Genomic DNA, 24,314 nt, shown 5'->3' on the forward strand with positions numbered 1-24,314 from the left:
CTCCCTCCCCTCTCAGACTCTCAAGGTTTCCTCCAGCGTGTCGGTTCCCACAGAGCAGACCTTTGGTCTGAGACCTGACAGTCCAGATGCCACGCATGCTGCCGCGTGGCGGCGGTGTCGCGGCTTGGGACAAGAGGAGGCCCCACGGTGCGGGCTGGGGCGCCAGGCACCGCGGGCGAGCGCTGAGGGTGGGGGTGACCCCCACCCCGGGCCGCCGCCACGCTCCCAGAAAGGGGACAGAACAAGAGGCAAAAAAAAAAAAAAAAAAAAGCAGCAGCCTGTGGCACCCGGTATTCCCAGGCGGTCTCCCATCCAAGTACTAACCAGGCCCGACCCTGCTTAGCTTCCGAGACCAGACGAGATCGGGGGCGTTCAGGGTGGTGTGGCCCTAGACGGCGGCGGAGGGCGCCCCTGCCCCGCTCAAGAAGCCGAGCCTCTCTGGGCTTCCCCGCCGCCGCCTCCCGCCCCAGGCCCCGCGCCGGGCCGGGCCGGTTGAGTTCGCCGGCCGGGTCCCGCGGGCTCCCAGGGACGGGGGTGATGGGCGGGGCGGGGCGGGGCGGGACGGGGGGCTGTCTCTCTATACACACACACACACACTCACACTCACTCACACTCACACAAGATGCGCCTCCACGGCTGGACTCGCCAAGGTGGAGCCCTCCCAGCCCCCCTCGTCTCCTCGCCCGGCCTCCTTCACCTACCCGCTGCCCACCCCCAGCGCGTCGCTGCCTGCCGCTGACTGCGCACGCGCGGGGCGCTCGCCCTTTGACCCCAGCCAGGGGCCGCCCTCCCCCACAACCCCTTTCAGCTGCGCCCCCCCCCTCGCCCTGTGGGTGGGCTGCCGCCTATTCCCCGGGGCCAGGGCTGGGGCACAGCCAGTGTATGGGGCGTCTCTCTCTGGGGATGTGTCCCATGGGTGGGGTGGGGTGGCGTGGTTTGGGGGGCGCTGAAGAAATCAGTCCCCTCCATCTCCTACCTCTGGAAAACGCCCAAGCCCGTGGAGAACTGCCGGCACCGCTTCGTGGGGGCCGGGACCCTCCTCCGTGTCCTCCTGTGGCCCAGTCCAAGGGGCCTGGGCCTGGCCGGGGCTGCATTGGACCCCGACCACCCTGGCGTGTGGACTCGCTAAAAATCGGCCATTAGATATTGGATTCCAGCTTCCTGGAGGTCATTTCACTAATGAGTGCACCGGAAAGAGTTTCCTAATCCATCTGTGAGGGTGGCAACTGAAAGAGAATTTGAAAGCTGACAGAATAGGCGAGGGAAGGCATAGGAGATTTCCACACCCAGCAAGGAAGACTTTCCCGAAATGGAAGCAAGAAACGAGCAAACAGAGACACCGGTAGCCCGCCCGGAAAAGAGTCTGCCCCTGAGAGAAAGCACCCTGACCAGGTTCACCCGTGGGTGGGTGGCGAGCTAGCGGCATTCAGAAGAGCGAGGCCCGCAGTCTGTGCGGAAGACACCTGCGCTCGGGTGTGTGTGGCGGCGCGATTCACAAGCAGCTCTAGACGTTAAACCAAGGAGAAGCCAGGGAGTTCCCAACGCCCCAGGTGTCCTCAGCCCACGACTGGCTGCTGTGGGAATGCGAAGCCCGGCTCCTTGTCTCAGAGCGGGGTTCCCAGGAGGATCAGGCTGAAGCTGGGACTTGGCCTCAAAGTGTCCCCTCGCATGGCCACCCCCTTCCCCTTCCTGCTCCTCTACTCCTGGTGCCCCTCCATCCAGGGGCCAGACCTTAAAGAGTCACCGCAAGAGAATCCTGGTCCCAAAGGAGCCTTCTGGGGGACCGGTGCTGAGAGAGGTTGTGGGCATGGCCCGCTGGGGCTCTGCCCGAACCAGGGCTGAGAGATGCCACCTCCCAGCTCTGGGTCCCTGCAGGAAGTGTTGGCAAGCACAGGGCCGGTCCTCCAAAGGCCCAGGTGCAGGGAGCCCAGGCCAAGCAGCCTGTGGAAGAAGCCACTTGCCGTGCCACCCCGGGAACAGGACTGCAGGCCCCGGCCCTTCCCACCTCCTCCTCCTCCTCCCCCCGCCCCCCCCACAGGGCACAGGGCTCAGAGACACCTCAGACTCTTGCTACCCAAAGTGCAAAGGGCATCAGTTGCTCCTCCAACCCCCCCGCCCAGCAGACCACGTTGTCCAGCCAGCCCCCGGGCCTCCCTGGGGTGCCCAGCACAAAAGTGCAGACACCCACCGGACCCTCAATCTCAGTTTTCGGATGTTTTTGCCACTCTAAGGACCCGCAGGCCAGCTGGGCCTTCGGGCAGGACAGAGAGCCCCGGAATCCGACGTGGAGAGCTGCGTGTACGTCCCCATCAGGAGGCGGTCCCCACCTCCGCGGCTCTCCCCTTGTGGGGAGCGGCAGCCCAGCCGGCAGCCCCAGGGCCTCAGGGAAGACACCAGGCTGGGCCCCCGCGGCACAGCGGGGGCACGTCCCCCGCACTCAAGCGACTTAGGGACGGCTGCTGGAGACTGCTGCGGCCACCCTGCTGCCGGGTTCCTGGAGGGCTTCCTGGAAGCAGCGTCCACACCAAGCCCTTGGAAGGCCCAGGCGACGGAGGAGCCGGTCAGGCAGGGGCCGAGGACGGTGAGAGGCCGGGCGGGCGGGAAGGACCATGTCAGGCAGGGGCAGAGGACGGTGACAGGCCGGGCGGGGAGGAGCCGGACAGGCGGGGGCCCAGGACAGTGACGGGCCTGGCCGGGGAGGAGTGCGTCAGGCAGGGGCAGAGGAGACGGGCTGGGTAAGGGTTAGGGTTACAGTTAGGGCACAATTCACAATCGCAAAGACGTGGAAGCGACCCGAGTGCCCATCCATCCAGGAGTGCATGAATAAAATGTGGCGCGTGGACACCACGGAGTGCCATTCGGCTGTGAGGAGCAGCGGTGAGAGGGCGCCTCTCGTGTTCTCCTGGCCAGAGCTGGGACCCGTTCCAGTAAGCCAGGTATCCCAAGAATGGACACACGAGCACCACGTGAGCGCGCTCACCAGCAAATTGGTACGAACGGATGGACGCCTAAGTGGACAGAGAGGAATCACCTTCATCGGGTGGGTGTCGGGCGGGTGGGGGGAGGGGAGGGGCATACACATCCATTAGGCATGGGGTGGGTGCGCACCGACTGGGGGATGGGCGCACTTGAAGCTCTGACCCGAGGGGGGAGGCTTGGAGAGGGCAAGGCACCCGACCTTAACATTGGTACCCCCACAATACGCTGGAACAACCTGAGAGGTATATGAATAAGAACACAGGGGGGGCCGGGCGCGGTGGCTCACGCCTGTAATCCTAGCTCTCTGGGAGGCCGAGGCGGGCGGATTGCTCCAGGTCAGGAGTTCGAAACCAGCCTGAGCAAGAGCGAGACCCCGTCTCTACTAAAAATAGAAAGAAATTAATTGGCCAACTAATATATATAGAAAAACACAGCCGGGCGTGGTGGTGCATGCCTGTAGTCCCAACTACTCGGGAGGCTGAGGCAGCAGGATTGCTTGAGCCCGGAGATTGAGGTTGCTGTGAGCTAGGCTGACGCCATGGCACTCACTCTAGCCTGGGCAGCAAAACGAGACTCTGTCTCAAAAAAAAAAAAAAAAAAAAGAACACAGGGGGGAGGGGGGCACGGGCAACACATGTCACCTGAATACTTGTACTCCCATCATCTGCTTGAAGAGAGAGAGAAAAGAAAATGCAATCATAGAGGTAAGAGACACTTTTTAAAAATAATGAATCCGAAGAGAAAAGTAAAAGGAGGCCTGTGGAGCAGGTCTGGGTGTGACTCCGGATCCCCCAACATCAGGTGCCACCACCAAAGATTCCTGCGTGTAGCCCATAGAACCCCAAAAGCAACGGGACGAGTTCTGGTCACATACTCCCTCAAAATGACATCCTGGCCTTCTTCTGGAACTCCCTCCCCTCTCAGACTCTCAAGGTTTCCTCCAGCGTGTCGGTTCCCACAGAGCAGACCTTTGGTCTGAGACCTGACAGTCCAGATGCCACGCATGCTGCCGCGTGGCGGCGGTGTCGCGGCTTGGGACAAGAGGAGGCCCCACGGTGCGGGCTGGGGCGCCAGGCAACGCGGGCGGGCGCTGAGGGTGGGGGTGACCCCCACCCCGGGCCGCCGCCACGCTCCCAGAAAGGGGACAGAACAAGAGGCAAAAAAAAAAAAAAAAAAAAAAAAAAAGCAGCAGCCTGTGGCACCCGGTATTCCCAGGCGGTCTCCCATCCAAGTACTAACCAGGCCCGACCCTGCTTAGCTTCCGAGACCAGACGAGATCGGGGGCGTTCAGGGTGGTGTGGCCCTAGACGGCGGCGGAGGGCGCCCCTGCCCCGCTCAAGAAGCCGAGCCTCTCTGGGCTTCCCCGCCGCCGCCTCCCGCCCCAGGCCCCGCGCCGGGCCGGGCCGGTTGAGTTCGCCGGCCGGGTCCCGCGGGCTCCCAGGGACGGGGGTGATGGGCGGGGCGGGGCGGGGCGGGGCGGGGGGCTGTCTCTCTATACACACACACACACACTCACACTCACTCACACTCACACAAGATGCGCCTCCACGGCTGGACTCGCCAAGGTGGAGCCCTCCCAGCCCCCCTCGTCTCCTCGCCCGGCCTCCTTCACCTACCCGCTGCCCACCCCCAGCGCGTCGCTGCCTGCCGCTGACTGCGCACGCGCGCACCGGGGCGCTCGCCCTTTGACCCCAGCCAGGGGCCGCCCTCCCCCACAACCCCTTTCAGCTGCGCCCCCCCCCTCGCCCTGTGGGTGGGCTGCCGCCTATTCCCCGGGGCCAGGGCTGGGGCACAGCCAGTGTATGGGGCGTCTCTCTCTGGGGATGTGTCCCATGGGTGGGGTGGGGTGGCGTGGTTTGGGGGGCGCTGAAGAAATCAGTCCCCTCCATCTCCTACCTCTGGAAAACGCCCAAGCCCGTGGAGAACTGCCGGCACCGCTTCGTGGGGGCCGGGACCCTCCTCCGTGTCCTCCTGTGGCCCAGTCCAAGGGGCCTGGGCCTGGCCGGGGCTGCATTGGACCCCGACCACCCTGGCGTGTGGACTCGCTAAAAATCGGCCATTAGATATTGGATTCCAGCTTCCTGGAGGTCATTTCACTAATGAGTGCACCGGAAAGAGTTTCCTAATCCATCTGTGAGGGTGGCAACTGAAAGAGAATTTGAAAGCTGACAGAATAGGCGAGGGAAGGCATAGGAGATTTCCACACCCAGCAAGGAAGACTTTCCCGAAATGGAAGCAAGAAACGAGCAAACAGAGACACCGGTAGCCCGCCCGGAAAAGAGTCTGCCCCTGAGAGAAAGCACCCTGACCAGGTTCACCCGTGGGTGGGTGGCGAGCTAGCGGCATTCAGAAGAGCGAGGCCCGCAGTCTGTGCGGAAGACACCTGAGCTCGGGTGTGTGTGGCGGCGCGATTCACAAGCAGCTCTAGACGTTAAACCAAGGAGAAGCCAGGGAGTTCCCAACGCCCCAGGTGTCCTCAGCCCACGACTGGCTGCTGTGGGAATGCGAAGCCCGGCTCCTTGTCTCAGAGCGGGGTTCCCAGGAGGATCAGGCTGAAGCTGGGACTTGGCCTCAAAGTGTCCCCTCGCATGGCCACCCCCTTCCCCTTCCTGCTCCTCTACTCCTGGTGCCCCTCCATCCAGGGGCCAGACCTTAAAGAGTCACCGCAAGAGAATCCTGGTCCCAAAGGAGCCTTCTGGGGGACCGGTGCTGAGAGAGGTTGTGGGCATGGCCCGCTGGGGCTCTGCCCGACCCAGGGCTGAGAGATGCCACCTCCCAGCTCTGGGTCCCTGCAGGAAGTGTTGGCAAGCACAGGGCCGGTCCTCCAAAGGCCCAGGTGCAGGGAGCCCAGGCCAAGCAGCCTGTGGAAGAAGCCACTTGCCGTGCCACCCCGGGAACAGGACTGCAGGCCCCGGCCTTTCCCACCTCCTCCTCCTCCTCCTCCTCCTCCCCCCGCCCCCCCCCACAGGGCACAGGGCTCAGAGACACCTCAGACTCTTGCTACCCAAAGTGCAAAGGGCATCAGTTGCTCCTCCAACCCCCCCGCCCAGCAGACCACGTTGTCCAGCCAGCCCCCGGGCCTCCCTGGGGTGCCCAGCACAAAAGTGCAGACACCCACCGGACCCTCAATCTCAGTTTTCGGATGTTTTTGCCACTCTAAGGACCCGCAGGCCAGCTGGGCCTTCGGGCAGGACAGAGAGCCCCGGAATCCGACGTGGAGAGCTGCGTGTACGTCCCCATCAGGAGGCGGTCCCCACCTCCACGGCTCTCCCCTTGTGGGGAGCGGCAGCCCAGCCGGCAGCCCCAGGGCCTCAGGGAAGACACCAGGCTGGGCCCCCGCGGCACAGCGGGGGCACGTCCCCCGCACTCAAGCGACTTAGGGACGGCTGCTGGAGACTGCTGCGGCCACCCTGCTGCCGGGTTCCTGGGGGGCTTCCTGGAAGCAGCGTCCACACCAAGCCCTTGGAAGGCCCAGGCGACGGAGGAGCCGGTCAGGCAGGGGCCGAGGACGGTGAGAGGCCGGGCGGGCGGGAAGGAGCATGTCAGGCAGGGGCAGAGGACGGTGACAGGCCGGGCAGGGAGGAGCCGGACAGGCGGGGGCCCAGGACAGTGACGGGCCTGGCCGGGGAGGAGTGCGTCAGGCAGGGGCAGAGGAGACGGGCTGGGTAAGGGTTAGGGTTACAGTTAGGGCACAATTCACAATCGCAAAGACGTGGAAGCGACCCGAGTGCCCATCCATCCAGGAGTGCATGAATAAAATGTGGCGCGTGGACACCACGGAGTGCCATTCGGCTGTGAGGAGCAGCGGTGAGAGGGCGCCTCTCGTGTTCTCCTGGCCAGAGCTGGGACCCGTTCCAGTAAGCCAGGTATCCCAAGAATGGACACACGAGCACCACGTGAGCGCGCTCACCAGCAAATTGGTACGAACGGATGGACGCCTAAGTGGACAGAGAGGAATCACCTTCATCGGGTGGGTGTCGGGCGGGTGGGGGGAGGGGAGGGGCATACACATCCATTAGGGATGGGGTGGGTGCGCACCGACTGGGGGATGGGCGCACTTGAAGCTCTGACCCGAGGGGGGAGGCTTGGAGAGGGCAAGGCACCCGACCTTAACATTGGTACCCCCACAATACGCTGGAACAACATGAGAGGTATATGAATAAGAACACAGGGGGGGCCGGGCGCGGTGGCTCACGCCTGTAATCCTAGCTCTCTGGGAGGCCGAGGCGGGCGGATTGCTCCAGGTCAGGAGTTCGAAACCAGCCTGAGCAAGAGCGAGACCCCGTCTCTACTAAAAATAGAAAGAAATTAATTGGCCAACTAATATATATAGAAAAACACAGCCGGGCTTGGTGGTGCATGCCTGTAGTCCCAACTACTCGGGAGGCTGAGGCAGCAGGATTGCTTGAGCCCGGAGATTGAGGTTGCTGTGAGCTAGGCTGACGCCATGGCACTCACTCTAGCCTGGGCAGCAAAACGAGACTCTGTCTCAAAAAAAAAAAAAAAAAAAGAACACAGGGGGGAGGGGGGCACGGGCAACACATGTCACCTGAATACTTGTACTCCCATCATCTGCTTGAAGAGAGAGAGAAAAGAAAATGCAATCATAGAGGTAAGAGACACTTTTTAAAAATAATGAATCCGAAGAGAAAAGTAAAAGGAGGCCTGTGGAGCAGGTCTGGGTGTGACTCCGGATCCCCCAACATCAGGTGCCACCACCAAAGATTCCTGCGTGTAGCCCATAGAACCCCAAAAGCAACGGGACGAGTTCTGGTCACATACTCCCTCAAAATGACATCCTGGCCTTCTTCTGGAACTCCCTCCCCTCTCAGACTCTCAAGGTTTCCTCCAGCGTGTCGGTTCCCACAGAGCAGACCTTTGGTCTGAGACCTGACAGTCCAGATGCCACGCATGCTGCCGCGTGGCGGCGGTGTCGCGGCTTGGGACAAGAGGAGGCCCCACGGTGCGGGCTGGGGCGCCAGGCACCGCGGGCGAGCGCTGAGGGTGGGGGTGACCCCCACCCCGGGCCGCCGCCACGCTCCCAGAAAGGGGACAGAACAAGAGGCAAAAAAAAAAAAAAAAAAAAAGCAGCAGCCTGTGGCACCCGGTATTCCCAGGCGGTCTCCCATCCAAGTACTAACCAGGCCCGACCCTGCTTAGCTTCCGAGACCAGACGAGATCGGGGGCGTTCAGGGTGGTGTGGCCCTAGACGGCGGCGGAGGGCGCCCCTGCCCCGCTCAAGAAGCCGAGCCTCTCTGGGCTTCCCCGCCGCCGCCTCCCGCCCCAGGCCCCGCGCCGGGCCGGGCCGGTTGAGTTCGCCGGCCGGGTCCCGCGGGCTCCCAGGGACGGGGGTGATGGGCGGGGCGGGGCGGGGCGGGACGGGGGGCTGTCTCTCTATACACACACACACACACTCACACTCACTCACACTCACACAAGATGCGCCTCCACGGCTGGACTCGCCAAGGTGGAGCCCTCCCAGCCCCCCTCGTCTCCTCGCCCGGCCTCCTTCACCTACCCGCTGCCCACCCCCAGCGCGTCGCTGCCTGCCGCTGACTGCGCACGCGCGGGGCGCTCGCCCTTTGACCCCAGCCAGGGGCCGCCCTCCCCCACAACCCCTTTCAGCTGCGCCCCCCCCCTCGCCCTGTGGGTGGGCTGCCGCCTATTCCCCGGGGCCAGGGCTGGGGCACAGCCAGTGTATGGGGCGTCTCTCTCTGGGGATGTGTCCCATGGGTGGGGTGGGGTGGCGTGGTTTGGGGGGCGCTGAAGAAATCAGTCCCCTCCATCTCCTACCTCTGGAAAACGCCCAAGCCCGTGGAGAACTGCCGGCACCGCTTCGTGGGGGCCGGGACCCTCCTCCGTGTCCTCCTGTGGCCCAGTCCAAGGGGCCTGGGCCTGGCCGGGGCTGCATTGGACCCCGACCACCCTGGCGTGTGGACTCGCTAAAAATCGGCCATTAGATATTGGATTCCAGCTTCCTGGAGGTCATTTCACTAATGAGTGCACCGGAAAGAGTTTCCTAATCCATCTGTGAGGGTGGCAACTGAAAGAGAATTTGAAAGCTGACAGAATAGGCGAGGGAAGGCATAGGAGATTTCCACACCCAGCAAGGAAGACTTTCCCGAAATGGAAGCAAGAAACGAGCAAACAGAGACACCGGTAGCCCGCCCGGAAAAGAGTCTGCCCCTGAGAGAAAGCACCCTGACCAGGTTCACCCGTGGGTGGGTGGCGAGCTAGCGGCATTCAGAAGAGCGAGGCCCGCAGTCTGTGCGGAAGACACCTGCGCTCGGGTGTGTGTGGCGGCGCGATTCACAAGCAGCTCTAGACGTTAAACCAAGGAGAAGCCAGGGAGTTCCCAACGCCCCAGGTGTCCTCAGCCCACGACTGGCTGCTGTGGGAATGCGAAGCCCGGCTCCTTGTCTCAGAGCGGGGTTCCCAGGAGGATCAGGCTGAAGCTGGGACTTGGCCTCAAAGTGTCCCCTCGCATGGCCACCCCCTTCCCCTTCCTGCTCCTCTACTCCTGGTGCCCCTCCATCCAGGGGCCAGACCTTAAAGAGTCACCGCAAGAGAATCCTGGTCCCAAAGGAGCCTTCTGGGGGACCGGTGCTGAGAGAGGTTGTGGGCATGGCCCGCTGGGGCTCTGCCCGAACCAGGGCTGAGAGATGCCACCTCCCAGCTCTGGGTCCCTGCAGGAAGTGTTGGCAAGCACAGGGCCGGTCCTCCAAAGGCCCAGGTGCAGGGAGCCCAGGCCAAGCAGCCTGTGGAAGAAGCCACTTGCCGTGCCACCCCGGGAACAGGACTGCAGGCCCCGGCCCTTCCCACCTCCTCCTCCTCCTCCCCCCGCCCCCCCCACAGGGCACAGGGCTCAGAGACACCTCAGACTCTTGCTACCCAAAGTGCAAAGGGCATCAGTTGCTCCTCCAACCCCCCCGCCCAGCAGACCACGTTGTCCAGCCAGCCCCCGGGCCTCCCTGGGGTGCCCAGCACAAAAGTGCAGACACCCACCGGACCCTCAATCTCAGTTTTCGGATGTTTTTGCCACTCTAAGGACCCGCAGGCCAGCTGGGCCTTCGGGCAGGACAGAGAGCCCCGGAATCCGACGTGGAGAGCTGCGTGTACGTCCCCATCAGGAGGCGGTCCCCACCTCCGCGGCTCTCCCCTTGTGGGGAGCGGCAGCCCAGCCGGCAGCCCCAGGGCCTCAGGGAAGACACCAGGCTGGGCCCCCGCGGCACAGCGGGGGCACGTCCCCCGCACTCAAGCGACTTAGGGACGGCTGCTGGAGACTGCTGCGGCCACCCTGCTGCCGGGTTCCTGGAGGGCTTCCTGGAAGCAGCGTCCACACCAAGCCCTTGGAAGGCCCAGGCGACGGAGGAGCCGGTCAGGCAGGGGCCGAGGACGGTGAGAGGCCGGGCGGGCGGGAAGGACCATGTCAGGCAGGGGCAGAGGACGGTGACAGGCCGGGCGGGGAGGAGCCGGACAGGCGGGGGCCCAGGACAGTGACGGGCCTGGCCGGGGAGGAGTGCGTCAGGCAGGGGCAGAGGAGACGGGCTGGGTAAGGGTTAGGGTTACAGTTAGGGCACAATTCACAATCGCAAAGACGTGGAAGCGACCCGAGTGCCCATCCATCCAGGAGTGCATGAATAAAATGTGGCGCGTGGACACCACGGAGTGCCATTCGGCTGTGAGGAGCAGCGGTGAGAGGGCGCCTCTCGTGTTCTCCTGGCCAGAGCTGGGACCCGTTCCAGTAAGCCAGGTATCCCAAGAATGGACACACGAGCACCACGTGAGCGCGCTCACCAGCAAATTGGTACGAACGGATGGACGCCTAAGTGGACAGAGAGGAATCACCTTCATCGGGTGGGTGTCGGGCGGGTGGGGGGAGGGGAGGGGCATACACATCCATTAGGCATGGGGTGGGTGCGCACCGACTGGGGGATGGGCGCACTTGAAGCTCTGACCCGAGGGGGGAGGCTTGGAGAGGGCAAGGCACCCGACCTTAACATTGGTACCCCCACAATACGCTGGAACAACCTGAGAGGTATATGAATAAGAACACAGGGGGGGCCGGGCGCGGTGGCTCACGCCTGTAATCCTAGCTCTCTGGGAGGCCGAGGCGGGCGGATTGCTCCAGGTCAGGAGTTCGAAACCAGCCTGAGCAAGAGCGAGACCCCGTCTCTACTAAAAATAGAAAGAAATTAATTGGCCAACTAATATATATAGAAAAACACAGCCGGGCGTGGTGGTGCATGCCTGTAGTCCCAACTACTCGGGAGGCTGAGGCAGCAGGATTGCTTGAGCCCGGAGATTGAGGTTGCTGTGAGCTAGGCTGACGCCATGGCACTCACTCTAGCCTGGGCAGCAAAACGAGACTCTGTCTCAAAAAAAAAAAAAAAAAAAAGAACACAGGGGGGAGGGGGGCACGGGCAACACATGTCACCTGAATACTTGTACTCCCATCATCTGCTTGAAGAGAGAGAGAAAAGAAAATGCAATCATAGAGGTAAGAGACACTTTTTAAAAATAATGAATCCGAAGAGAAAAGTAAAAGGAGGCCTGTGGAGCAGGTCTGGGTGTGACTCCGGATCCCCCAACATCAGGTGCCACCACCAAAGATTCCTGCGTGTAGCCCATAGAACCCCAAAAGCAACGGGACGAGTTCTGGTCACATACTCCCTCAAAATGACATCCTGGCCTTCTTCTGGAACTCCCTCCCCTCTCAGACTCTCAAGGTTTCCTCCAGCGTGTCGGTTCCCACAGAGCAGACCTTTGGTCTGAGACCTGACAGTCCAGATGCCACGCATGCTGCCGCGTGGCGGCGGTGTCGCGGCTTGGGACAAGAGGAGGCCCCACGGTGCGGGCTGGGGCGCCAGGCAACGCGGGCGGGCGCTGAGGGTGGGGGTGACCCCCACCCCGGGCCGCCGCCACGCTCCCAGAAAGGGGACAGAACAAGAGGCAAAAAAAAAAAAAAAAAAAAAAAAAAAGCAGCAGCCTGTGGCACCCGGTATTCCCAGGCGGTCTCCCATCCAAGTACTAACCAGGCCCGACCCTGCTTAGCTTCCGAGACCAGACGAGATCGGGGGCGTTCAGGGTGGTGTGGCCCTAGACGGCGGCGGAGGGCGCCCCTGCCCCGCTCAAGAAGCCGAGCCTCTCTGGGCTTCCCCGCCGCCGCCTCCCGCCCCAGGCCCCGCGCCGGGCCGGGCCGGTTGAGTTCGCCGGCCGGGTCCCGCGGGCTCCCAGGGACGGGGGTGATGGGCGGGGCGGGGCGGGGCGGGGCGGGGGGCTGTCTCTCTATACACACACACACACACTCACACTCACTCACACTCACACAAGATGCGCCTCCACGGCTGGACTCGCCAAGGTGGAGCCCTCCCAGCCCCCCTCGTCTCCTCGCCCGGCCTCCTTCACCTACCCGCTGCCCACCCCCAGCGCGTCGCTGCCTGCCGCTGACTGCGCACGCGCGCACCGGGGCGCTCGCCCTTTGACCCCAGCCAGGGGCCGCCCTCCCCCACAACCCCTTTCAGCTGCGCCCCCCCCCTCGCCCTGTGGGTGGGCTGCCGCCTATTCCCCGGGGCCAGGGCTGGGGCACAGCCAGTGTATGGGGCGTCTCTCTCTGGGGATGTGTCCCATGGGTGGGGTGGGGTGGCGTGGTTTGGGGGGCGCTGAAGAAATCAGTCCCCTCCATCTCCTACCTCTGGAAAACGCCCAAGCCCGTGGAGAACTGCCGGCACCGCTTCGTGGGGGCCGGGACCCTCCTCCGTGTCCTCCTGTGGCCCAGTCCAAGGGGCCTGGGCCTGGCCGGGGCTGCATTGGACCCCGACCACCCTGGCGTGTGGACTCGCTAAAAATCGGCCATTAGATATTGGATTCCAGCTTCCTGGAGGTCATTTCACTAATGAGTGCACCGGAAAGAGTTTCCTAATCCATCTGTGAGGGTGGCAACTGAAAGAGAATTTGAAAGCTGACAGAATAGGCGAGGGAAGGCATAGGAGATTTCCACACCCAGCAAGGAAGACTTTCCCGAAATGGAAGCAAGAAACGAGCAAACAGAGACACCGGTAGCCCGCCCGGAAAAGAGTCTGCCCCTGAGAGAAAGCACCCTGACCAGGTTCACCCGTGGGTGGGTGGCGAGCTAGCGGCATTCAGAAGAGCGAGGCCCGCAGTCTGTGCGGAAGACACCTGAGCTCGGGTGTGTGTGGCGGCGCGATTCACAAGCAGCTCTAGACGTTAAACCAAGGAGAAGCCAGGGAGTTCCCAACGCCCCAGGTGTCCTCAGCCCACGACTGGCTGCTGTGGGAATGCGAAGCCCGGCTCCTTGTCTCAGAGCGGGGTTCCCAGGAGGATCAGGCTGAAGCTGGGACTTGGCCTCAAAGTGTCCCCTCGCATGGCCACCCCCTTCCCCTTCCTGCTCCTCTACTCCTGGTGCCCCTCCATCCAGGGGCCAGACCTTAAAGAGTCACCGCAAGAGAATCCTGGTCCCAAAGGAGCCTTCTGGGGGACCGGTGCTGAGAGAGGTTGTGGGCATGGCCCGCTGGGGCTCTGCCCGACCCAGGGCTGAGAGATGCCACCTCCCAGCTCTGGGTCCCTGCAGGAAGTGTTGGCAAGCACAGGGCCGGTCCTCCAAAGGCCCAGGTGCAGGGAGCCCAGGCCAAGCAGCCTGTGGAAGAAGCCACTTGCCGTGCCACCCCGGGAACAGGACTGCAGGCCCCGGCCCTTCCCACCTCCTCCTCCTCCTCCTCCTCCTCCCCCCGCCCCCCCCCACAGGGCACAGGGCTCAGAGACACCTCAGACTCTTGCTACCCAAAGTGCAAAGGGCATCAGTTGCTCCTCCAACCCCCCCGCCCAGCAGACCGCGTTGTCCAGCCAGCCCCCGGGCCTCCCTGGGGTGCCCAGCACAAAAGTGCAGACACCCACCGGACCCTCAATCTCAGTTTTCGGATGTTTTTGCCACTCTAAGGACCCGCAGGCCAGCTGGGCCTTCGGGCAGGACAGAGAGCCCCGGAATCCGACGTGGAGAGCTGCGTGTACGTCCCCATCAGGAGGCGGTCCCCACCTCCACGGCTCTCCCCTTGTGGGGAGCGGCAGCCCAGCCGGCAGCCCCAGGGCCTCAGGGAAGACACCAGGCTGGGCCCCCGCGGCACAGCGGGGGCACGTCCCCCGCACTCAAGCGACTTAGGGACGGCTGCTGGAGACTGCTGCGGCCACCCTGCTGCCGGGTTCCTGGGGGGCTTCCTGGAAGCAGCGTCCACACCAAGCCCTTGGAAGGCCCAGGCGACGGAGGAGCCGGTCAGGCAGGGGCCGAGGACGGTGAGAGGCCGGGCGGGCGGGAAGGAGCATGTCAGGCAGGGGCAGAGGACGGTGACAGGCCGGGCAGGGAGGAGCCGGACAGGCGGGGGCCCAGGACAGTGACGGGCCTGGCCGGGGAGGAGTGCGTCAGGCAGGGGCAGAGGAGACGGGCTGGGTAAGGGTTAGGGTTACAGTTAGGGCACAATTCACAATCGCAAAGACGTGGAAGCGACCCGAGTGCCCATCCATCCAGGAGTGCATGAATAAAATGTGGCGCGTGGACACCACGGAGTGCCATTCGGCTGTGAGGAGCAGCGGTGAGAGGGCGCCTCTCGTGTTCTCCTGGCCAGAGCTGGGACCCGTTCCAGTAAGCCAGGTATCCCAAGAATGGACACACGAGCACCACGTGAGCGCGCTCACCAGCAAATTGGTACGAACGGATGGACGCCTAAGTGGACAGAGAGGAATCACCTTCATCGGGTGGGTGTCGGGCGGGTGGGGGGAGGGGAGGGGCATACACATCCATTAGGGATGGGGTGGGTGCGCACCGACTGGGGGATGGGCGCACTTGAAGCTCTGACCCGAGGGGGGAGGCTTGGAGAGGGCAAGGCACCCGACCTTAACATTGGTACCCCCACAATACGCTGGAACAACATGAGAGGTATATGAATAAGAACACAGGGGGGGCCGGGCGCGGTGGCTCACGCCTGTAATCCTAGCTCTCTGGGAGGCCGAGGCGGGCGGATTGCTCCAGGTCAGGAGTTCGAAACCAGCCTGAGCAAGAGCGAGACCCCGTCTCTACTAAAAATAGAAAGAAATTAATTGGCCAACTAATATATATAGAAAAACACAGCCGGGCTTGGTGGTGCATGCCTGTAGTCCCAACTACTCGGGAGGCTGAGGCAGCAGGATTGCTTGAGCCCGGAGATTGAGGTTGCTGTGAGCTAGGCTGACGCCATGGCACTCACTCTAGCCTGGGCAGCAAAACGAGACTCTGTCTCAAAAAAAAAAAAAAAAAAAGAACACAGGGGGGAGGGGGGCACGGGCAACACATGTCACCTGAATACTTGTACTCCCATCATCTGCTTGAAGAGAGAGAGAAAAGAAAATGCAATCATAGAGGTAAGAGACACTTTTTAAAAATAATGAATCCGAAGAGAAAAGTAAAAGGAGGCCTGTGGAGCAGGTCTGGGTGTGACTCCGGATCCCCCAACATCAGGTGCCACCACCAAAGATTCCTGCGTGTAGCCCATAGAACCCCAAAAGCAACGGGACGAGTTCTGGTCACATACTCCCTCAAAATGACATCCTGGCCTTCTTCTGGAACTCCCTCCCCTCTCAGACTCTCAAGGTTTCCTCCAGCGTGTCGGTTCCCACAGAGCAGACCTTTGGTCTGAGACCTGACAGTCCAGATGCCACGCATGCTGCCGCGTGGCGGCGGTGTCGCGGCTTGGGACAAGAGGAGGCCCCACGGTGCGGGCTGGGGCGCCAGGCACCGCGGGCGAGCGCTGAGGGTGGGGGTGACCCCCACCCCGGGCCGCCGCCACGCTCCCAGAAAGGGGACAGAACAAGAGGCAAAAAAAAAAAAAAAAAAAAGCAGCAGCCTGTGGCACCCGGTATTCCCAGGCGGTCTCCCATCCAAGTACTAACCAGGCCCGACCCTGCTTAGCTTCCGAGACCAGACGAGATCTGGGGCGTTCAGGGTGGTGTGGCCCTAGACGGCGGCGGAGGGCGCCCCTGCCCCGCTCAAGAAGCCGAGCCTCTCTGGGCTTCCCCGCCGCCGCCTCCCGCCCCAGGCCCCGCGCCGGGCCGGGCCGGTTGAGTTCGCCGGCCGGGTCCCGCGGGCTCCCAGGGACGGGGGTGATGGGCGGGGCGGGGCGGGGCGGGACGGGGGGCTGTCTCTCTATACACACACACACACACTCACACTCACTCACACTCACACAAGATGCGCCTCCACGGCTGGACTCGCCAAGGTGGAGCCCTCCCAGCCCCCCTCGTCTCCTCGCCCGGCCTCCTTCACCTACCCGCTGCCCACCCCCAGCGCGTCGCTGCCTGCCGCTGACTGCGCACGCGCGGGGCGCTCGCCCTTTGACCCCAGCCAGGGGCCGCCCTCCCCCACAACCCCTTTCAGCTGCGCCCCCCCCCTCGCCCTGTGGGTGGGCTGCCGCCTATTCCCCGGGGCCAGGGCTGGGGCACAGCCAGTGTATGGGGCGTCTCTCTCTGGGGATGTGTCCCATGGGTGGGGTGGGGTGGCGTGGTTTGGGGGGCGCTGAAGAAATCAGTCCCCTCCATCTCCTACCTCTGGAAAACGCCCAAGCCCGTGGAGAACTGCCGGCACCGCTTCGTGGGGGCCGGGACCCTCCTCCGTGTCCTCCTGTGGCCCAGTCCAAGGGGCCTGGGCCTGGCCGGGGCTGCATTGGACCCCGACCACCCTGGCGTGTGGACTCGCTAAAAATCGGCCATTAGATATTGGATTCCAGCTTCCTGGAGGTCATTTCACTAATGAGTGCACCGGAAAGAGTTTCCTAATCCATCTGTGAGGGTGGCAACTGAAAGAGAATTTGAAAGCTGACAGAATAGGCGAGGGAAGGCATAGGAGATTTCCACACCCAGCAAGGAAGACTTTCCCGAAATGGAAGCAAGAAACGAGCAAACAGAGACACCGGTAGCCCGCCCGGAAAAGAGTCTGCCCCTGAGAGAAAGCACCCTGACCAGGTTCACCCGTGGGTGGGTGGCGAGCTAGCGGCATTCAGAAGAGCGAGGCCCGCAGTCTGTGCGGAAGACACCTGCGCTCGGGTGTGTGTGGCGGCGCGATTCACAAGCAGCTCTAGACGTTAAACCAAGGAGAAGCCAGGGAGTTCCCAACGCCCCAGGTGTCCTCAGCCCACGACTGGCTGCTGTGGGAATGCGAAGCCCGGCTCCTTGTCTCAGAGCGGGGTTCCCAGGAGGATCAGGCTGAAGCTGGGACTTGGCCTCAAAGTGTCCCCTCGCATGGCCACCCCCTTCCCCTTCCTGCTCCTCTACTCCTGGTGCCCCTCCATCCAGGGGCCAGACCTTAAAGAGTCACCGCAAGAGAATCCTGGTCCCAAAGGAGCCTTCTGGGGGACCGGTGCTGAGAGAGGTTGTGGGCATGGCTCGCTGGGGCTCTGCCCGAACCAGGGCTGAGAGATGCCACCTCCCAGCTCTGGGTCCCTGCAGGAAGTGTTGGCAAGCACAGGGCCGGTCCTCCAAAGGCCCAGGTGCAGGGAGCCCAGGCCAAGCAGCCTGTGGAAGAAGCCACTTGCCGTGCCACCCCGGGAACAGGACTGCAGGCCCCGGCCCTTCCCACCTCCTCCTCCTCCTCCCCCCGCCCCCCCCCACAGGGCACAGGGCTCAGAGACACCTCAGACTCTTGCTACCCAAAGTGCAAAGGGCATCAGTTGCTCCTCCAACCCCCCCGCCCAGCAGACCACGTTGTCCAGCCAGCCCCCGGGCCTCCCTGGGGTGCCCAGCACAAAAGTGCAGACACCCACCGGACCCTCAATCTCAGTTTTCGGATGTTTTTGCCACTCTAAGGACCCGCAGGCCAGCTGGGCCTTCGGGCAGGACAGAGAGCCCCGGAATCCGACGTGGAGAGCTGCGTGTACGTCCCCATCAGGAGGCGGTCCCCACCTCCGCGGCTCTCCCCTTGTGGGGAGCGGCAGCCCAGCCGGCAGCCCCAGGGCCTCAGGGAAGACACCAGGCTGGGCCCCCGCGGCACAGCGGGGGCACGTCCCCCGCACTCAAGCGACTTAGGGACGGCTGCTGGAGACTGCTGCGGCCACCCTGCTGCCGGGTTCCTGGAGGGCTTCCTGGAAGCAGCGTCCACACCAAGCCCTTGGAAGGCCCAGGCGACGGAGGAGCCGGTCAGGCAGGGGCCGAGGACGGTGAGAGGCCGGGCGGGCGGGAAGGACCATGTCAGGCAGGGGCAGAGGACGGTGACAGGCCGGGCGGGGAGGAGCCGGACAGGCGGGGGCCCAGGACAGTGACGGGCCTGGCCGGGGAGGAGTGCGTCAGGCAGGGGCAGAGGAGACGGGCTGGGTAAGGGTTAGGGTTACAGTTAGGGCACAATTCACAATCGCAAAGACGTGGAAGCGACCCGAGTGCCCATCCATCCAGGAGTGCATGAATAAAATGTGGCGCGTGGACACCACGGAGTGCCATTCGGCTGTGAGGAGCAGCGGTGAGAGGGCGCCTCTCGTGTTCTCCTGGCCAGAGCTGGGACCCGTTCCAGTAAGCCAGGTATCCCAAGAATGGACACACGAGCACCACGTGAGCGCGCTCACCAGCAAATTGGTACGAACGGATGGACGCCTAAGTGGACAGAGAGGAATCACCTTCATCGGGTGGGTGTCGGGCGGGTGGGGGGAGGGGAGGGGCATACACATCCATTAGGCATGGGGTGGGTGCGCACCGACTGGGGGATGGGCGCACTTGAAGCTCTGACCCGAGGGGGGAGGCTTGGAGAGGGCAAGGCACCCGACCTTAACATTGGTACCCCCACAATACGCTGGAACAACCTGAGAGGTATATGAATAAGAACACAGGGGGGGCCGGGCGCGGTGGCTCACGCCTGTAATCCTAGCTCTCTGGGAGGCCGAGGCGGGCGGATTGCTCCAGGTCAGGAGTTCGAAACCAGCCTGAGCAAGAGCGAGACCCCGTCTCTACTAAAAATAGAAAGAAATTAATTGGCCAACTAATATATATAGAAAAACACAGCCGGGCGTGGTGGTGCATGCCTGTAGTCCCAACTACTCGGGAGGCTGAGGCAGCAGGATTGCTTGAGCCCGGAGATTGAGGTTGCTGTGAGCTAGGCTGACGCCATGGCACTCACTCTAGCCTGGGCAGCAAAACGAGACTCTGTCTCAAAAAAAAAAAAAAAAAAAAGAACACAGGGGGGAGGGGGGCACGGGCAACACATGTCACCTGAATACTTGTACTCCCATCATCTGCTTGAAGAGAGAGAGAAAAGAAAATGCAATCATAGAGGTAAGAGACACTTTTTAAAAATAATGAATCCGAAGAGAAAAGTAAAAGGAGGCCTGTGGAGCAGGTCTGGGTGTGACTCCGGATCCCCCAACATCAGGTGCCACCACCAAAGATTCCTGCGTGTAGCCCATAGAACCCCAAAAGCAACGGGACGAGTTCTGGTCACATACTCCCTCAAAATGACATCCTGGCCTTCTTCTGGAACTCCCTCCCCTCTCAGACTCTCAAGGTTTCCTCCAGCGTGTCGGTTCCCACAGAGCAGACCTTTGGTCTGAGACCTGACAGTCCAGATGCCACGCATGCTGCCGCGTGGCGGCGGTGTCTCGGCTTGGGACAAGAGGAGGCCCCACGGTGCGGGCTGGGGCGCCAGGCACCGCGGCGGGCGCTGAGGGTTGGGGTCACCCCCACACCGGGCCGCCGCCGCGCTCCCAGAAAGGGGACAGAACAAGAGGCAAAAAAAAAAAAAAAAAAAAGAAGCAGCCTGAGGCACCCGGTATTCCCAGGCGGTCTCCCATCCAAGTCCTAACCGGGCCCCACCCTGCTTAGCTTCCGAGACCAGACGAGATCGGGGGCGTTCAGGGTGGTGTGGCCCTAGACGGCGGCGGAGGCCGCCCCTGCCCCACTCAAGAAGCCGAGCCTCTCTGCGCTTTCCCCCCGCCGCCGCCGCCGCCGCCGCCGCCGCCGCCGCCGCCGCCGCCGCCTCCCGCCCCAGGCCCCGCGCCGGGCCGGGCCTGTTGAGTTCGCCGGCCGGGTCCCGCGGGCTCCCAGGGACGGGGGTGATGGGCGGGGCGGGGCGGGGGGCTGTCTCTCTATACACACACACACACACACTCACTCACACAAGATGCGCCTCCACGGCTGGACTCGCCAAGGTGGAGCCCTCCCAGCCCCCCTCGTCTCCTCGCCCGGCCTCCTTCACCTACCCGCTGCCCACCCCCGGCGCGTCGCCGCCGCTGACGCTGACTGCGCACGCGCGCTCGCGCGGGGCGCTCGCCCTTTGACCCCAGCCAGGGGCCGCCCTCCCCCACAACCCCTTTCAGCTGCGCCCCCCCTCGCCCTGTGGGTGGGCTGCCGCCTATTCCCCCGGGCCAGGGCTGGGGCACAGCCAGTGTATGGGGCGTCTCTCTCTGGGGATGTGTCCCATGGGTGGGGTGGGGTGGCGTGGTTTGTGGGGCGCTGAAGAAATCAGTCCCCTCCATCTCCTACCTCTGGAAAACGCCCAAGCCCGTGGAGAACTGCCGGCACCGCTTCGTGGGGGCCGGGACCCTCCTCTGTGTCCTCCTGTGGCCCAGTCCAAGGGGCCTGGGCCTGGCCGGGGCTGCATTGGACCCCAACCACCCTGGCGTGTGGACTCGCTAAAAATCGGCCATTAGATATTGGATTCCAGCTTCCTTGAGGTCATTTCACTAATGAGTGCACCGGAAAGAGTTTCCTAATCCATCTGTGAGGGTGGCAACTGAAAGAGAATTTTAAAGCTGACAGAATAGGCGAGGGAAGGCATAGGAGATTTCCACACCCAGCAAGGAAGCCTTTCCCGAAATGGAAGAAAGAAACGAGCAAACAGAGACACCGGTAGCCCGCCCGGAAAAGAGTCTGCCCCCGAGAGAAAGTACCCTGACCAGGTTCACCCATGGGTGGGTGGGTGGCGAGCTAGCGAGGTTCAGAAGAGCGAGGACCGCAGTCTGTGCGGAAGACACCTGCGCTCGGGTGTGTGTGGCGGCCCGATTCGCAAGCAGCTCTAGATGTTAAACCAAGGAGAAGCCAGGGAGTTCCCAACGCCCCAGGTGTCCTCAGCCCACGACTGGCTGCTGTGGGAATGCGAAGCCCGGCTCCAGTCTCAGAGCGGGGTTCCCAGGAGGATCAGGCTGAAGCTGGGACTTGGCCTCAAAGTGTCCCCTCGCATGGCCACCCCCTTCCCCTTCCTGCTCCTCTACTCCTGGTGCCCCTCCATCCAGGGGCCAGACCTTAGAGAGTCACCGCAAGAGAATCCTGGTCCCCAAGGAGCCTTCTGGGGGACCGGTGCTGAGAGAGGTTGTGGGCATGGCCCGCTGGGGCTCTGCCCGACCCAGGGCTGAGAGATGCCACCTCCCAGCTCTGGGTCCCTGCAGGAAGTGTTGGCAAGCACAGGGCCAGTCCCCCAAAGGCCCAGGTGCAGGGAGCCCAGGCCAAGCAGCCTGTGGAAGAAGCCACTTGCCGTGCCACCCCGGGAACAGGACTGCAGGCCCCGGCCCTTCCCACCTCCTCCTCCTCCTCCTCCCCCCCCCGCACCTCCCCCCCCCGGACATGGCACAGGGCTCAGAGACACCTCAGACTCTTGCTACCCAAGGTGCAAAGGGCATCAGTTGCTCCTCCAAGCCCCCCGCCCAGCAGACCACGTTGTCCAGCCAGCCCCCGGGCCTCCCTGGGGTGCCCAGCACAAAAGTGCAGACACCCACCGGACCCTCAGTCTCAGCTTTCGGATGTTTTTGCCACTCTAAGGACCCGCAGGCCCGCTGGGCCTTCGGGCAGGACAGAGAGCCCCGGGATCCGCCTTGGAGAGCTGCGTGTACGTACGTCCCCATCAGGAGGCGGTCCCCACCTCCGCGGCTCTCCCCTTGGCTCTCCCCTTGCGGGGAGCGGCAGCAGCCTGCAGCCGCAGGGCCTCAGGGAAGACACCAGGCTGGGCCCCCGCGGCACAGCGGGGGCACGTCCCCCGCACTCGACTTAGGGACGGCTGCTGGAGACTGCTGCGGCCACCCTGCTGCCGGGTTTCTGGAGGGCTTCCTGGAAGCAGCGTCCACACCAAGCCCTTGGAAGGCCCAGGCGACGGAGGAGCCGGTCAGGCAGGGGCCGAGGACGGTGAGAGGCCGGGCGGGAAGGAGCATGTCAGGCAGGGGCAGAGGACGGTGACAGGCCGGGCGGGGAGGAGCCGGTCAGGCGGGGGCCCAGGACAGTGACGGGCCTGGCCGGGGAGGAGTGCGTCAGGCAGGGGCAGAGGAGACGGGCTGGGTAAGGGTTAGGGTTACAGTTAGGGCACAATTCACAATCGCAAAGACGTGGAAGCGACCCGAGTGCCCATCCATCCAGGAGTGCATGAATAAAATGTGGCGCGTGGACACCACGGAGTGCCATTCGGCTGTGAGGAGCAGCGGTGAGAGGGCACCTCTCGTGTTCTCCTGGCCAGAGCTGGAACCCGTTCCAGTAAGCCAAGTATCCCAAGAATGGACACACGAGCACCACGTGAGCGCGCTCACCAGCAAATTGGAACGAACGGATGGACACCTAAGTGGACGGAGAGGAATCACCTTCATCGGGTGGGTGTCGGGCGGGTGGGGGGAGGGGAGGGGCATCCACATCCATTAGGCATGGGGTGGGTGCGCACCGACTGGGGGATGGGCGCACTTGAAGCTCTGACCCCAGGGGGGAGGCTTGGAGAGGGCAACGTACCCGACCTTAACACTGGTACCCCCACAATACGCTGGAACAACATGAGAGGTATATGAATGAGAACACAGGGGGGAGGGGGGCACGGGCAATACATGTCACCTGAATACTTGTACTCCCATCATCTGCTTGAAAAGAGAGAGGAAAGAAAATGCAATAATAGAGGTAAGAGACACTTTTTAAAAATAATGAATCCGAAGAGAAAAGTAAAAGGAGGCCTGTGGAGCAGGTCTGGGTGTGACTCCGGATCCCCCAACATCAGGTGCCACCACCAAAGATTCCTGCGTGGAGCCCATAGAACCCCCAAAAGCAACGGGACGAGTTCTGGTCACATACTCCCTCAAAATGACATCCTGGCCTTCTTCTGGAACTCCCTCCCCTCTCAGACTCTCAAGGTTTCCTCCAGCGTGTCGGTTCCCACAGAGCAGACCTTTGGTCTGAGACCTGACAGTCCAGATGCCACGCATGCTGCCGCGTGGCGGCGGTGTCTCGGCTTGGGACAAGAGGAGGCCCCACGGTGCGGGCTGGGGCGCCAGGCACCGCGGCGGGCGCTGAGGGTTGGGGTCACCCCCACACCGGGCCGCCGCCGCGCTCCCAGAAAGGGGACAGAACAAGAGGCAAAAAAAAAAAAAAAAAAAAGAAGCAGCCTGAGGCACCCGGTATTCCCAGGCGGTCTCCCATCCAAGTCCTAACCGGGCCCCACCCTGCTTAGCTTCCGAGACCAGACGAGATCGGGGGCGTTCAGGGTGGTGTGGCCCTAGACGGCGGCGGAGGCCGCCCCTGCCCCACTCAAGAAGCCGAGCCTCTCTGCGCTTTCCCCCCGCCGCCGCCGCCGCCGCCGCCGCCGCCGCCGCCGCCGCCGCCGCCTCCCGCCCCAGGCCCCGCGCCGGGCCGGGCCTGTTGAGTTCGCCGGCCGGGTCCCGCGGGCTCCCAGGGACGGGGGTGATGGGCGGGGCGGGGCGGGGGGCTGTCTCTCTATACACACACACACACACACTCACTCACACAAGATGCGCCTCCACGGCTGGACTCGCCAAGGTGGAGCCCTCCCAGCCCCCCTCGTCTCCTCGCCCGGCCTCCTTCACCTACCCGCTGCCCACCCCCGGCGCGTCGCCGCCGCTGACGCTGACTGCGCACGCGCGCTCGCGCGGGGCGCTCGCCCTTTGACCCCAGCCAGGGGCCGCCCTCCCCCACAACCCCTTTCAGCTGCGCCCCCCCTCGCCCTGTGGGTGGGCTGCCGCCTATTCCCCCGGGCCAGGGCTGGGGCACAGCCAGTGTATGGGGCGTCTCTCTCTGGGGATGTGTCCCATGGGTGGGGTGGGGTGGCGTGGTTTGTGGGGCGCTGAAGAAATCAGTCCCCTCCATCTCCTACCTCTGGAAAACGCCCAAGCCCGTGGAGAACTGCCGGCACCGCTTCGTGGGGGCCGGGACCCTCCTCTGTGTCCTCCTGTGGCCCAGTCCAAGGGGCCTGGGCCTGGCCGGGGCTGCATTGGACCCCAACCACCCTGGCGTGTGGACTCGCTAAAAATCGGCCATTAGATATTGGATTCCAGCTTCCTTGAGGTCATTTCACTAATGAGTGCACCGGAAAGAGTTTCCTAATCCATCTGTGAGGG

General features: G+C 63.3%; 4 non-coding genes and 3 pseudogenes across 4 annotated transcripts; all 7 read right to left on the reverse strand.

Moving 5' to 3' along the window:
- Positions 1–275: 275 nt before the first annotated feature.
- Positions 276–394, reverse strand: LOC142865375 (5S ribosomal RNA). The gene has a single exon (XR_012915678.1). It is a non-coding gene; the product is annotated as a 5S ribosomal RNA (ribosomal RNA).
- Positions 395–4,169: 3,775 nt separating this feature from the next.
- LOC142865377 (5S ribosomal RNA) lies at positions 4,170–4,288 on the reverse strand. The gene has a single exon (XR_012915680.1). It is a non-coding gene; the product is annotated as a 5S ribosomal RNA (ribosomal RNA).
- Positions 4,289–8,071: 3,783 nt separating this feature from the next.
- Positions 8,072–8,190, reverse strand: LOC142865378 (5S ribosomal RNA). The gene has a single exon (XR_012915681.1). It is a non-coding gene; the product is annotated as a 5S ribosomal RNA (ribosomal RNA).
- A 3,775-nt stretch (positions 8,191–11,965) lies between these two features.
- On the reverse strand, positions 11,966–12,084 carry LOC142865379 (5S ribosomal RNA). The gene has a single exon (XR_012915682.1). It is a non-coding gene; the product is annotated as a 5S ribosomal RNA (ribosomal RNA).
- A 3,782-nt stretch (positions 12,085–15,866) lies between these two features.
- LOC142865395 (uncharacterized) lies at positions 15,867–15,985 on the reverse strand (annotated as a pseudogene).
- Positions 15,986–19,753: 3,768 nt separating this feature from the next.
- Positions 19,754–19,872, reverse strand: LOC142865404 (uncharacterized; annotated as a pseudogene).
- A 3,470-nt stretch (positions 19,873–23,342) lies between these two features.
- LOC142865405 (uncharacterized) lies at positions 23,343–23,461 on the reverse strand (annotated as a pseudogene).
- Positions 23,462–24,314: the final 853 nt, after the last annotated feature.

The sequence above is a fragment of the Microcebus murinus genome, chromosome 28 (assembly GCF_040939455.1).
Source record: "Microcebus murinus isolate Inina chromosome 28, M.murinus_Inina_mat1.0, whole genome shotgun sequence".
Lineage (NCBI taxonomy): Eukaryota > Metazoa > Chordata > Mammalia > Primates > Cheirogaleidae > Microcebus > Microcebus murinus.